Source organism: Dermacentor silvarum, chromosome 11, assembly GCF_013339745.2.
Source record: "Dermacentor silvarum isolate Dsil-2018 chromosome 11, BIME_Dsil_1.4, whole genome shotgun sequence".
Classification (NCBI taxonomy): Eukaryota; Metazoa; Arthropoda; class Arachnida; order Ixodida; family Ixodidae; genus Dermacentor; species Dermacentor silvarum.
In genome coordinates, this window is record NC_051164.1 from 29,091,258 (window position 1) to 29,106,456 (window position 15,199).

General features: G+C 44.2%; 1 protein-coding gene across 17 annotated transcripts in view; it reads right to left on the reverse strand.

Annotated features, from left to right (window-relative positions):
- The window catches only part of LOC119433885 (uncharacterized), a 116,474-nt gene that overhangs the window by 35,846 nt on the left and 65,429 nt on the right, over positions 1 to 15,199 (reverse strand). For 2 of the 17 annotated variants that reach the window (XR_007464394.1, XM_049658945.1), the window contains exon 1: positions 2,835 to 3,095. The exons of 13 other annotated variants lie outside the window; for them this stretch is intronic. The gene's annotated coding sequence lies outside the window, so the exon portion shown is untranslated. Of the gene's footprint in view, positions 1 to 2,834; positions 3,096 to 9,422; positions 9,723 to 15,199 lie in introns of those variants that run through there. 2 more of the 17 variants (XM_037701169.2, XM_037701170.2) reach the window with 2 other exon arrangements.

Here is a 15,199-nt window from a genome sequence, read left to right on the forward strand (position 1 = left end):
ACGGGTGCTACTGATGTCGCGTCTCGTTTCCCATGCGTCTTTTTTATTTGTGCTACAATAGCTTCACCAAGTCCCAAATAATTACTTTTAGGAACACTTTCAAAAAGTGGTGTCCACATTACTCTCCACCCTCAATTGCGACTCCGTTAGTCTAATGGAAACCACTGAATATAGCATTCAGATGAGGCAGAAACATCCGAGGGGCGTTTGTAAAGTTCGTGCTATCGGTACCATAAATTTGGAGCACACGTACACGATAATAATCAAAATAAGCGCACGTCTCTCTGGTTCAAGTGGAATATAAAAAATTGTATTCTATGTACTGCAGAACACCGCTAGGGCATCAAAACAAAATAGGCAGTGCTCATCGGGAACAACAGCACTCGTGTTTGTTCACTCTTGTGTTACGTTTTTGTTTCGAAGTGTGCTGCCATATTCCATCATGATTAACCAATTAACCCAACAGTACGTCTTAACCATCGGGAGAGTTGGTTAAAGCACGGGCAGCGATCTGCTTTACAAGGGACACAAGTCCAAAAAGGTTCATGATGATCTGGTGGCAGTGTCCAGTGACTGTCACCACACAGTCACCATACACTGAAACCAAGGGAGCATTAGGAACAATTAACTAAGCAGTTTGTTTACAAACTCGGGGCGTTTTGGAGCATTTGTGGTCATGCATTATCATATAAAGTTTAGAATGGCAGCCTTCTCGACCAATTATTATCTCTGTATAGATTGTTGTTTCACAGGCACTACCATATTGCGTACGCAGTGGCGCCATCTATGGGCAGATCGGCAAACTGGCTTGGGCGAGCTCTCCGTGTTGTAAGTCAGGTATACGCTTGGCGGCAGTTTCTGGTGGTTGTCATGGCATCACGCGATCTATTTAGCGTGATGTGGCGCCTCCGACACCGGAACCGGTCTTGTGAGACTTCTGAACAGATTTAAGTCAGCATGGCCAGAATATTTCTGGGGCGTTGTGGTGGATGGAGCACGCAGCGTAATGTGTGCGCGCGTGATTGAGCCTACAATAAGCCTTGGAGATCAGTTTTGTCTGTCTGAAAATTATTTGAACTAATCTAACCTTACTGCCACCTTCTCACTGTAGTTATAAGCTGTGGTTTAGCAGCAACGAGTAGTTCCTGAACATATGACGATCCCAACCGCGTGGGTACTGTTTTGCTACGGACTAAGTAGTTCATGTTTACTTCGACAGGCATTCAAATTGTTATCTGCAGACACACTGAGTGATTGTTAATCATCTGCCCATGAATAAAATAGTTTTGGTTAGTAATAACAGCATACTGTGCAGTGTGAATTACACTTGTCGAGTGACCGTCTGCGGACGTGCACGAACGTCCGAAGCAGTGGCTAGGTGCTGGGTTATAGATCGGTTTGTTCTATGTAGCGCATTCTCCAAGCATGCGGCATGACCATGCGAGGTCTTATTGCAGTGCTAGCACGCTTTCTTTTTCTTTTTTCTTTCTCACGATAGAAGAGGATGAGAAACAATCTTTTTTTTTTTTTTTAGTCTTGTTCATCCTGTCCCCTAGGACGCATTCACCCATCAAAAGAAATTTCCACATTCGTAGTTACTGCTGCACTGAAAGGCTACGCAGTGGTTCTCCGACACATTGTACTGAATGACATCACATAAATTTCACGGAGAATGTGCTAAAGCATCTCTAAATAGTTATGCAGCACGTGACAGCAACACATTCAAGCAGCGCTGCTCCGGCTCGCACAAGCCAGAGAGGAGGAAAGCTTTGCCTCGCCCGATGAAAAGGTCTGTTGACCCTTTTTGCAAAGCAGTTTGCTTTAGAGAAACGAGATGGCGCTTTCGGCAGCTCGCCGCACGTTGCCTCAGCGAAAGCGCACGAATGCGAAACCATTACCTCTTTGGCCCTGCTTCTGTGCGATTAGCTGTTGTAAATGCAACTGGGTTTTCGCTGATTCAATGTGCTCCATTTGTGCTGCAAAATGTGGAGCGGTGGAGTTAAGACGTGTGCAGTAGTTGGCTGCAAAAACTGTGACTGGCATATTGAGGAATGGAATGAATCCGTGTATCCAAGTTCCCGGACCGCTGCTACATAAGGGCTGCCTGTGTTGCTGGCTCTTTGTGTTGCCCAGCTTCCTTCGAGGATAAAAGAATTCACTCATCCACCAGCATTGTATCGCTAATCTCCAAGGAAAGGACTTCAACTCCGGAATGTCTGCAAGAATGAGTACTGCTCGTTACACAGTGACAAAGGGAGTCATAGTAAGTTTCTGTCATAGTGACTTTCTCGCACATCATCTACAAATATCCACCCCAACTCACGTGCAAAATTACGCCCAATCTATCGCTGATGTGTCAAAAATAAGTGAATGGGCACACACTTAAATCAATGCGCTGAAGCATGGGTGACAGCGACTACACCGACAGCACACTAACGTTGTAAGTTAAAGTAACAGTCCACACAGTAAGCGAGGGACTAGCTATAAGTATTTGCTACAAGCTATTACAAAGTAGAGAACATCTATGTTAAAAGCCTTATGCGCAGCAAGAACAAATCTATTGCAACAGAGCATACCCGCGAGCGATCAGGCAGAAAAACAATCAGATAGTGACCACCTGGGGAACTTTTTACTGAGTCAGAAACACAACAAACCGCTGCTTAAACGTATTTGCTAAATAAGGAATGAAGAGCTAAACTTGCTGATACAGATTCAATCCATAAGCGGAAAATGAGAATAGTTTGGAACACATTTTTATCCTGCGTTTAGTACAAGCACCGTATACGCTGCTAGCGCCATTTGGACAAAGTGCAATAAGCTGCGGAACCGCTTACACGTCCTCTGAAGCTGTGGCCAAAGCTTCGTGTCGTCCACCCGGTTACCGTCTATGATATCCGCTGAAACAGGTTTGCAGAGCTACACCAGCGTCATGTGCATCCATTGTAAACACCGAGGAAACGGAGGCAGCTGCGGCAAGCAATCGATGTGTCACCACATGATCAAACTGACAGTGCCCTCGGGACCACCGTGAAAAGGGTCAATACCTTTGCGACCAAATCAGAAATGCGTGCCATCTGTGACAATGGCAGACTGAGAAGAAAAAAAAAAAAAGGCACCTTTTCTCTAGTATGGCCACAGCAGATGGTGATAATAAAACGCATTCGTATTACAATAAAATGCATTCGTATTTCATCCCATAACAAGACACAGGTGCTGCATCTATAAATAATACCTAACAATACCCACTGCCAAATGGCATGTTTAAACAAGATTTTATTGAAAGCGATCGTGTTTAGCCGGAAAAGCGTGTCTGAGCAATGCAGTTTGCTCTAGTACGCTTGTCTACTGTGGATGGATTAAGGTGGTAGGCCATATTCAAAAGCAAATTTTTTTTTTTTCACAAATTGATTTTTTGTTTTTTTTTACATTTTATGTACCTATGCCCAAAACTTCAGCAACATGTTCTAAAAAAAGATTATCTTCCCATCATCGTTAGTTAGGGAGTTACAATGAGTTTTTCAACTCATACCCTCGTATTGCGAAATGAAAGATTAGTACTATTTGTTTTATATAAATATTATTCAAAATACTTCTTTCATTTTATGCTGTCGCCGAGCAGCCTCACGAACAAAAGGAGACTCGAGTGCGTCTCCAGCTATGAAGCTGGTGTAGATTTTACGTTTTTCTCAAAACAAGATTTTGCTCCACCTCATGTTATGCAAACTATGCCAACTTTTTTCTGAATGAACATTTTCACATGAAATATTGCACACTCATTACTCACATAGAGATGAGTGCAACGAACTGGAACAAATTAAATTTATGCAATATTTGTGCATTTCCAGCTCATTTTGCAAATAAACTTGGTCAAAATTGGCAATTTTTTCACTTGGCTTAGTTTTTTGAACATTATTTTTTAATTTTTATCACGTTGCGTTTATCCTAGTTCATTGCACAAGTCACGCACTTAGCTACAGCCAAAGCTTTACTGAATTCAGCAATTCATTAGCTACTTATCACTGATGGTGCGAAGTAGCAATTTTACCACATTTTAAGACAAATATTACCTGCCAAAAGAATACAATGAACCATTTTCTGCACTTTAAATAGTTAAATAGGCTAAATAAGACTGTGCCATATTTAGGAAAAAATTTTTTTCAAACCTGGCTTCCGATTAAAAATAGTATTTTTGTGTGTGGCCTACCACCTTAAAAGTTATTATGTTCTTGCTTGAATCTGATGTTTAAACATGCACAGCTGACAATGCAAAGCATTCAAAAACTATGAGAAAATATTCCAATTTTCAAATAGCGACTATTCGATTCGAGGACCAAATCGAATAGGACAATCAATTCATGCTTCTAAAGTTTTGAATAATTGCACATCCCTAGAAATACACCCACTGCCTTGAACAGTAGAGATAGTCTGTGACGTTACATAGAAATAGAGAGCATAGTATACAGAATGACACATTTTTAGGACAGAAACTGCAAGTTCAGAAGTTTCCTAAATTTATCTCTGTCCGTTTGCATGACAACGCTGTCAGGGAGGGAATTCCACAAGCGGATGGCTTGTGGCAAAGCCGACAAATTAAACACATCAGTGTTTCTGTAGATGCGAGTGAAACTTAAATCATTATTCAGTCGTCGTGATATGCAACTTGCACGTTCCAGCAGCAAAGACGATGACTTCATTTGATGAACATATTTATGGAACAAGGACAGCAATGCCACGTCACGACGACTACTTAGTGCAGGAAGCGAAAGGTCAAGTTTGATTCGAGTTATGCTTGACTGCCTATTGTAATCGCGGGAAATAAAATGACTAGCTCGGTTTTGGATGGCTTCTAACATGCAGATTAGGTACTCGTGATGAGGACACCATATCGGGGATGCAAACTCGAGCTGTGGACGGACAAACGTCAGGAAGGCTACTTTGCAGATGTCAGACGGGGAATTACGTAGGTTGCGACGAATGTACCCTAGTGTTTTTGAACCGTTAGCGCGTATGTTTGTTATATGAGAGGCCGAGGAAAGATTTGGTGAGAGATTAACGCCTAGATATTTGTACAGTGAAGCTTCAGATACTAGATCCGCATTTATATAATAAGAAAAACTTGAGTTCAAGTGTTTGCATGTCAAAGTCATTACCTTGCATTTAGATGAGTTAAGTGTCATTTGCCAGGCATTGCACGAGTCACTAATGCGTTGAAGGTCACCTTGAAGAATAAGGTGGTCCTCAAAGCTGGTAATTGGTCAGTAAATTATAGTCACCGGCGAAAATTCGCATGCAGGAAGAGATTTTATTGGGCAAGTTGTTGATGTATATTAGAAAAAGCAATGGTCCTAATACACTGCCCTGTGGTACACCGGAATTCACATAGGTGAGAGGGGAAGCAAAATTGTTCACAACTGTAAATTGCTGACGACTAGTTAGGAAGTTATGGATCCAAGATAGCATTAAACAGTCTAATTTGAGAGCATATAAATTGGAAATTAAACGGCAGCGGGCTACACGGTCAAAGGCCTTCGAAAAGTCGAGAAAGATGCAATCTGTTTGAAGGTTATGGTTCATGTGCGAATGTACGTCAGTGGTGAACTCTAGTAAATGTGTCTCGCATGATAAACCTTTCCTGAAGCCATGCTGGTTAATGAAGAAAAAATTATTTGATTCAAGATGTTCGTATATGTGAGACGCTATAACATGCTCTAGCATTTGCAGCATATGCTCGTTAATGAAATTGGACGGTAGTTTTCATGCGAATTCTTGCTGCCACTTTTGTACACAGGTACTACTTTAGCAATTTTCCAATTGGAGGGGAGCTGGCCTAATGACAATGACTGGTGGAAAATATGGTACAAAATTTTACTAGATACCGGAGTTTCATTTTTTAAAACTTCAGAGTTAATATTATTGACGCCTGAAGAGCTAGATATTTTAAGGCTAATAATGAGACATGCGATACCATCTTCAGTAATATCGATGGGCTCCAGGTACTGACAGCCGAGATCAGTGACTTCCGGAATGAGTGAAAGGTCTTCATTTGTGATCAGGGACGAAAAAAAAAAGACGTGTTAAAGACTGCGGGTCATTCACTATCAGCAAGCGGAACTTGATTCTCACCATTTAATGAAATATGGTGTGAACCGCGATCAGGTGATACTGCCTGTCAAAATTTTTGTGGGTTGGACTTAAGAAGGGACGGTAGATCGTGGGAATAATATTTATCTTTAGCTTCACTTACAGCTCAGCAGTAAGCTTTCAAACATAGGTTATAACTGTCTCAAACGGTGGGAGAGCGTGTACGCTTTGCGTTCGTGTACAACCTTTTCTTCTTATTTCTTAGTTGTCGAAGGTACTGGGTGAACCATGGGTTCATTTTATCACTTAATATTGTGGTTAGCGGGATATACTTTTCTACTAACGTGCATAGCTTTTGCTTGAAAAGAAGCCAGTTTTCCTTAACTGACCGAGCGGACAACAAAGGTAACAAAGTCTAAGAAAGAAACATCTCAAGTTCCTTTTTTTTTTTTTATATTGCTGTAGTCGCCTTTGTTATAGTCACGGATAGTTTTCTTAGTGACGCTTGTACACTGCAAGGGGACGGAAAGGCTTTTGTCTGTGAAACGCGGCGCCTTTATGCAGGAAATGGAAGTTCCTTGTGTGACAGGTTCACATCCCCGAACAATATGCTGACATCATCCAGGCAGCTGGCCACTTTAGTGACATAGACCTTGTTTTTATGTCAACGCAATGTAATGTTCATTTCAATGATGACGACAAGCAATCTTGTGCATTTATTTTCATGCTTATAAGCAGACTTGTACACATTAAAGAAAGTAACTGATAACAATTACAATTATCTAACTCAATTATGTAATTGATTACAGTTACCAATTATGCACCAAGGAAGTAATTGATGAATCACTCAAAAATAATCAATTATGTCCAAGTTAATTTCCCTCAAACCTTTATTAACATTGCATAGATATAGTAAACAGAAAAGCTGGCCTGGCACTTTCATTGAATCCTCTGCAGCCCTTCATACATTGCTTAACTTTTTCGTTACCCTTCTATAGAAATCGATCAATGTGATCAACAGTTTTTCTGCACGCTGTTAAACATTTTCGTTGCAATTCTACTAGCAATGTCATGCAGTGTCTGAAATGACAACTGAACTTTCACTATTTGTTAGATTTGACCATTTTCAGCAGATTGGCGAGTCTGGAAAAACAATATTTTGACTGGAGGTATCGTCAAAGCTAGCCGCCAGTGCTCCTAGCACTTTAATAACACCATGCAAAATTTGTGCTTTGGCCGACTCGGCAACATAATTTTTGAATGACAGCAGCAGTGAAGATGCAGAAGCTTCTCTTAGGTTGTCATTTTTCGATACGATGTCTAGGCTCAAATAACAGTAGATGCTCATGAGTTCGTGTTTAGATAATTGTGTTTGACAAATATGGAGTGCAACTTTATTTTTCCAACTGTGAGTTGCTTTTACTCATCAGCGTTTTGGCAGCGTGTGCACAAATTATTATGAGCAATCCTTCCTGTCGTATAGGATTTTCACTCACATTAGAGCACGCAGTCGATTTCAGACCAATCTTCGACCAAAGCTTGATATTGCATAGATACAGTAAACAGAAAAGTTGGCCTGGCACTTTCAGTGCATCCTCTGCAGCCCTTCATACATAGCTTAACTTTTTCGTTACCCCGTCTATAGAAATCAATGTGATCAAAAGTTTTGTTACATGTAATCTGTTACTGAAAAAAAAGTAATTGAATTACAGTGAGCGTTAACGAATTGTTATGATTCAGTTACGGTTTGACTGGTGATGTATACCGAACAGCTGAAGGAAAGAAGTTGCTCGGGTGGCACTCGCCATTTTCGATCGGGCGGTTGGGGCTTTGAACCCCGTGTGCTGGGCAGTAGCACTGTGGGGGCGCCACCAGGCCCACAAGGATGACGCAAAGGTCCCAGATTTCTGCCAGCACCCTGCAAGAAGTGTCCATCGCAAGCACCTATGACGTGCCTACTTGCAAGTCCTGACGTACTGCGCAGCGCCTGTGTTCGTCGCAACGGCATGAGGGAGTGGTCGACGACTTCGCAAGCATTGCACATAGGTCTACAGCGTGTTGTGCCGTGTAAAAAACACTTCAGATGATGGACGTCTTTAATATTGTAGTCATATTGTACACATAGCCACTTTGCTCGTTGAATGATATTCACTTGCCTGTGTCATTTGTACGTCTACATGTATGCTTCTTTTTATTTTTTCTGGGGTTTTGCGGGCCAAAACCAGTTCTGATATGAGGCACGCTGTAATGGAGGGCTCGATTAATTTTGACCGCCTGGGGTCAAAATTAATCAAATAAACTACTTCATGACCTCTGTCATAAAGTAGTTCTTTATGTGTACCGTCTTCCTCGCCGCACCGTACGAGATCCTGTACCTACACTTCCTACCACACGGGTAAACAAAGTAATCGTTAAATTATAAAATTATCAAGAAATATAATTAATTATATGTACATTGTTACATACAAGTCTGTTTACAAGCCAGCCGACAGTCAGCCGCTCTTGTTGCTGCAACCGCGAGAGAAGGCCTGCTTCAGACACAGGAACTGTCACGACCCGGCGCATATTTTCGACAAACGCAGGCTTCGTTCGCCTAGATTCCGTGCTCTACACAACAGCACGTAGCCACAGTTGCGTGCATCACAGGTGATTGAACATGCGGCAGAGTTCCTTGTTCATCAGCCGCGTCTAGAATATGTCGTTACGTGCCCTTGGCGACTCACTGAAGTACAGGATCGAAACTTTCGCAATGGGTAACTCGATGCAGAGGCAGCGCAGCGTTCAAAGCTCACCACAAAAACCTTTGGCTGGCCGCGATTAACGGTATGCACTGTGTTCCGCGCATAGATTGCAATTTCACTGTCCCGGCTCGCACAGACGAAATACACCCCGATTGCGACGCGCTTACGGTTCCGTTTCGCTGCGTACAGATGCCGGTACACGGGAAATGTAAACGAACACGGAATGCTACAATTAACGATGATTCGCGGCCCCCGTATCTTCAAAGTTGCTCACATGTGGCAGAAACCTTAGTTTAGGTATCCAATTTATGTCATGTATAAATTCTAAAATGTGGTCGAAAAGTGACATAACGCGCGAAAAAGCTCGCTCGCTTATCTCGTCTGTATATGTCGTGCATGCGCTGTGGAAAAAAAAAAAAAAAAGAAAAGAAAAAAAAAACGCGGTTGTTTACGAAGCCTGTACCTAATTTAGGATACGATCTGCTGATTATTTCGGTCAATAACGGCACGAGACAGAGAATCGGATTACTCAACGTGGATAGCGTTAAGAACGTGACCTGACGTTAGAATGCGATTCTGCACAAGGAAACCGCGAGTTACCTGCCTTTACGAGGCGATGGATGTCGAGTCAGGTTACGGTCCCATTGTGTATTCAGATGACAAAGTGCTGGCTCCGGTACTCCGGTGACGATCCTCCAGTTCCTGATAGCAATCAGGCGCGATGTGATAGCACCCTGGACACAGGAATCGCTCGCACGGGCGGCAACACTACACGGAGAAACACATTCCGGCCTCTCTACACCGCCCACACCTAGCGCGTGGTATACATACACACACCCGTTGCTTGTGCGCTGGTAGAGCCCCCGAGACGGTCGCCCTAGATGCGTGTGCCCGTTGCGCGTCGGGGATCTATGGTGTCGTATGTGTGCCCGACTTCTCAGAGGTGGCAGCACGTTCCCGCTCGTCTTAAAACCCATGTAAAACCCCTTCTATTCAGGAAATCAGCGACACTCTCCTGCGCGCGCGCGCTTTCCTCCTCAATTTTTCTCGATTTTTCACTCTCCCACAGGCCGGCGCGTTGCGCACGGCACACTTTTCCTGCCAGCAGCCGCCGGGCGCCGCGGAACATGCCGCGGAAGAATCAATGCGCGCGCTTGTAGTTTCAGTCGTTGGAAGCGTTATTGTGAAATTCATCGCCTAAACTGTGCGAGTGGAAGTGAGTGCCAGTGAGTGGGAGTATAGTGTTCTAGAATAGGGGTAGTGGGCTCAGATGACGGCTCCGCTTGAGGCCCTTGATGTCGCCTCCGAGAGATGGCGCTTCAAACATTCTCACCTGAAGTATTTTACTCGGGAAAGCAGCTTGAAATAGCAACCCAGCAAATTGAGGAAGTAATTTCAGAGGATACAAAAACAGAATGGACATATGCAAATTTAACAGGACTATTTGAGCTAGAGCTTACTAAGGTACGAGTCAGGACAAAAGGGAACAGAAGACGTAAACCCAAGAGCTGGTGGGATGAGGAGGTTAAGAAGGCCATAGAGAAACGCCAGGAAGCATCCAGGGAACACAGATATTCAAAGCAGAGGGGTGAACCAGAAGCTGATGTAGGCAGAAAATGGAACAACTTCTTAAACTGTAGAAGGGAAGCATCCAATTTGATCAATGAGAAGATCAGAAGAAAGGGGAGCCAATGGTTGTCAGAAGTAAACAAAAAGGATAGAAAAGCAGCGAAGAAATTTTGGAAACATCTCAACTCCTTGAGTAATAAGACTAGCCTAGAGCAGAGGTTTATAGTTACAGCTCAAGGTGTTCGACTAGAGGGAGATGAGGCAATGGAACATATAAGAACAATGATGACAGAAAAATTTAAAGAACGAAACATAGCATGTGCTCAATCAGGTGAGGATGGACTAGTCAGTGCAGTGGCTCCACTGGCACAAAGCGAGTGGGAAAGGGCAGAGAAGAGGGTTCCTAGTAGCACGTCGACAGGTCCTGATGGCATCCCAATTATGTTGATAAAGACATTGGGCCCAAAATCTAAGAAAGCATTAAGAGAGGCAGTGAGCAAAATGATAATGGACGGTAAAGCCCCTGATGGGTGGAGACTGAGCAGGATGAGCATGATATATAAGGGAAAGGGGGACAAAGCCGACATAAACAACTACCGTCCCATAACAGTGACGTCAGTGGTTTACAGGGTGGTGATGCAGATTATAAAGGACAGACTGCAGGCATGGGTGGAGAGCGAGGAGGTGCTGGGGGAACTACAAAATGGGTTCCGAAAACAAAGAAGGTTAGAAGATAATCTGTTCTCATTGACACAGTGTATTGAAATAGCAGAAAAGGAACACAGGCCCCTATGGCTTGCCTTTCTGGATATCAAGGGAGCCTATGACAGTGTAATCCAAAAGGATTTGTGGGACATACTGGGCACTCTAGAGGTGGAAGATGGAGTAAGAAATCTTTTAAAAGATATCTATAAAAGTAACAGGGTGCTTATAAAATGGGAAAACAAGGTATCTGGGCCTATAGAGATACAGCAGGGGCTTAGGCAGGGGTGCCCTCTGTCACCTCTGTTGTTCATGCTGTATTTACAAGGATTAGAGAAAAAATTAGAGAGGAGCGGACTTGGCTTCAACCTTTCCTATTTCAAGCAGGGAGAATGGATTAAACAGTCATTACCAGGACTGATGTATGCAGATGACATTGTACTTATGGCTGACAGCAAGGAAGACTTGCAGAGATTAATGGACATCTGTGGTAAAGAGGGAGATAGCTTAGGTTTGAAGTTTAGTAGAGAAAAATCGGCAGTCATGACTTTTAATGATAATCACGGCAGCGAGCATAGGATACAGGAGGTTACGCTGGAGGTGGTGGATAAGTACAAATATCTTGGAGTGTGGATAAACAATGGGGCTGAGTACCTAACGGAACATGAAAAATATGTGACGGCTAAAGGTAGCAGAAATGCAGCTGTGATGAAAAATAGGGCACTGTGGAATTACAATAGGTACGAAGTGGTGAGAGGGATTTGGAAAGGGGTGATGGTCCCTAGTTTGACTTTCGGCAATGCGGTCCTGTGCATGAGATCAGAGGTTCGAGCAAGGTTGGAAGTTAAGCAGCGAGGGGTAGGTAGACTGGCTCTGGGAGCACACGGAAATACACCAAATCAGGGGGTACAGGGTGACATGGGATGGACGTCATTCGAGGGCAGGGAAGCCAGCAGCAAGATAGAATTTGAGGAGCGATTGAGAGAGATGGCAGAAAAGCGGTGGGCAAGGAGAGTTTTCAGTTATTTGTACATGAGGACTGTTGATACAAAATGGAGGAAGCTGACCAGAAAACTGTCAATCAAATATTTGGACTGCAGGAGGGGTGCAAACCAGGAAACAGCGGTTAAGAAAAAGGTTAAGGAAACAGAGAGGGGTCTGTGGAAAACAGGGATGCAGACGAAATCAGCACTGGGCACATACCGAACTTTCAAGCAAGAAATTGCCAAAGAAAATATCTACGATAATTCTAGGGGAAGCTCTTTGTTGTTTGAAGCCAGGACGGGAGTATTGCGGACTAAGATGTACCGAGTCAAGTACCAAGGTATAGACACGTTGTGCTGTGCGTGTGGAGAAGAAGAGGAAACGGCTGAACACCTCATACTTTTCTGTAAGGGGCTTAACCCTACAGTGCAAGGCAACGGGGCTGATTTTTTCAAAGCATTGGGGTTTAGGGACAGTGAAGGCAAAATAGACTTTAAGCGGGTAGAAATAACCAAACAGAGGTTATCTGATTGGTGGATAAAATTAAGGCAGGGGTGAAATTTCACCCACCACAAAGTACAAATTATGTTAATAGCCATGGCTAGGTGGCGTATGCCACCGCCCAATTTAAAGGGTTCAGCCTCATCCATCCATCCATCCATCCATCCTGAAACGTTTTGCAGTCTAGCTTGCGCCTACGCTATGCGGGTTATTTCACTGCATAGCGTAAATCTAAAGGAGTTCTTGCTATCTGTATTACCGGAAAGGCATAAATTCGCATTTTGTGCTATATATAAACTTTACCATTGTGACTGCGACGGCTCTGGCGGCGTTATCGATAGCCTCGCGAGTGCATGAATTTGGGCGCTGGTTCGCCACCGCAGTGGGCAGCTTGCGGTAGTTTGTAGCAGTTACTGTGACGATAATGTGAGCACGATTATTCGTTTTATATATATGAGCACGATGATTCGTTATATATATTGACACGTATACATGTTTATCTTTCACCGGTGGCCGCTTTCCATCGGCTAACAAATGTTAAACGTTATTGCTCGCCTGTATCGGAAGTTTCTAGAACGTTATCGATGCTTCTTTCCGTTGCCTGTTTTCACCGACGCTTATGTTATCTGATTGTATGACCGACGCGAATTGTCTAGAACTTTCTGGAAGACACGCGGGCACCAGTGAATAATCTGGAACGTTCGATGACTCATGTATAAAAGCCGACGCGTTTCGCCGCTGAGCAGATTTTCGACGATCGCCGACTGTGTTCGCCGCTTTCGTTGTGCTTCGAGTGTAGCTTGCTTTTGTGGGCACAGGTTCGCCCAATAAAGAATCAGTTTCGTCATACACAGTTTTACGACTGTTTATAAATACTTCAGCGTCACTACTACGTGACAATATATATATATATATATATATATATATATATATATATATATATATATATATATATATATATATATATAGCACTAGTTATCACCGTGTAATCGTCCACTGCGGTCCACTAAGGCCAGCGTCGAGCTCGCGCCGCTCTCATTAGCAGTGGACTGCTGCCCAAGCTGACCGCACTTGGTCAAGTTGCGGGCAGTTTTCTTGCATCATAAATGCATATACACGACGTGTGGGTACACATCGCCGGAAAGAAAAACACGGCGCATATATTTATGCAAAAATTATTTTCCTTAAAATATCAAACAAGCTTATTTCTAATTGTATAATTGTAATTGAATTCGAGCAATGATTTCAGCGAGCAGGCGGCATTGCTCTTTGAGCGCATAAAATTGCTTTTGTTTTCGAATGCACTTTCAAGTTCGTGCAAATTTATTAGGAACAGCATCGAAACAAAAGCGATGTACACTATTGTTGCAGCAGTGAAAAATAAGCAAAATCAGCCCAACCAAAGAATACTCAAAGTACTGCACAGATTCCAAAAATATTATTACGATAACATCGAAAGATGTTGACGAGACGAGCCGCCGCGCGAAAGACGACGAAGTGTGTCTGTGCTCTTGGTGCGAGCGATTGTGGGCCTGGCTCTCTGGCTTCTGTGTAAATAGCCTGTAAATAGCCTCTTTCGTCTGTGTCCTTTCACACGTAACATTCTGGTGGAGGTTAGCGATCCCCGTCCTCACCACGGAACTCCGAAGTGGTCGGTACATCGAGCTTGTCACCATGCCCCCCGGTGACGAGACCGCCTCTGCAACGGCTTCGGCTCGCCCGACTACGCCTATCGTCACGGTTGCCCAACATCGCGACCCTGGTGTGTTCTCTGGCCTAGAGGGACATGATGTTGACGAATGGATCAAGCTCTATGAACACGCCAGTGCTAATAACAGGTGGGACCCAACCATTATGCTCGCCAATGTCATCTTTTATCTCGGCGGCACCCCACGCGTGTGGCACCAAACGCATGACGACGAGTTCACCAGTTGGGACACTTTCAAAGAACAGCTTCGGGAACTGTTCGGCGACCCTCTTGGGCGCAAGGTTGCCGCGAGGAAGGCTCTTGCGTCTCGTGTGCAGACCTCTACAGAGCCGTATGTTTCATACATCCTCGACGTCTTGGCTCTATGCCGCAAAGCTGACGATAATATGTCCGAAGCAGATAAAGTGGCCCATGTGCTAAAAGGCATTGCCGACGACGCTTTCAATTTGCTTGTTTTCGGCAACGTCTCGACTGTCGACGCCATCATAAAAGAATGCCGTCGCCTTGAACACGCTAAGAGCCGCCGTATCACACCCCACATCACGCGGCTACCCAACACTGCTGCTACGTCGACATGTGAGGGTCGACCGCGTCAGGCCACCACCTGTGACGACGTAACCCGAATTGTTCGTCGCGAGCTCGAGGCTGCCTGTTCCTCAGCTTTCTCCACGACGCCTCCTGATCCGCCAGCTACCACGATTGCGATGATTCAGGCCGTCGTCAGACAGGAATTTGAAAACATGGGTCTGAACCCCGTGTGTTCAACGTCTCAACCTAGCGTTCCCCAGTTCTCTAGTGGCCCTCCTCGCCCTCGGCAGTCCCTTTCTGCCACATCTCGCCGCAACCCGTCCGAATGGCGTACCCCTGATGACAGGCCGATCTGCTTCCACTGCTGTCGCATCGGCCACGTCGC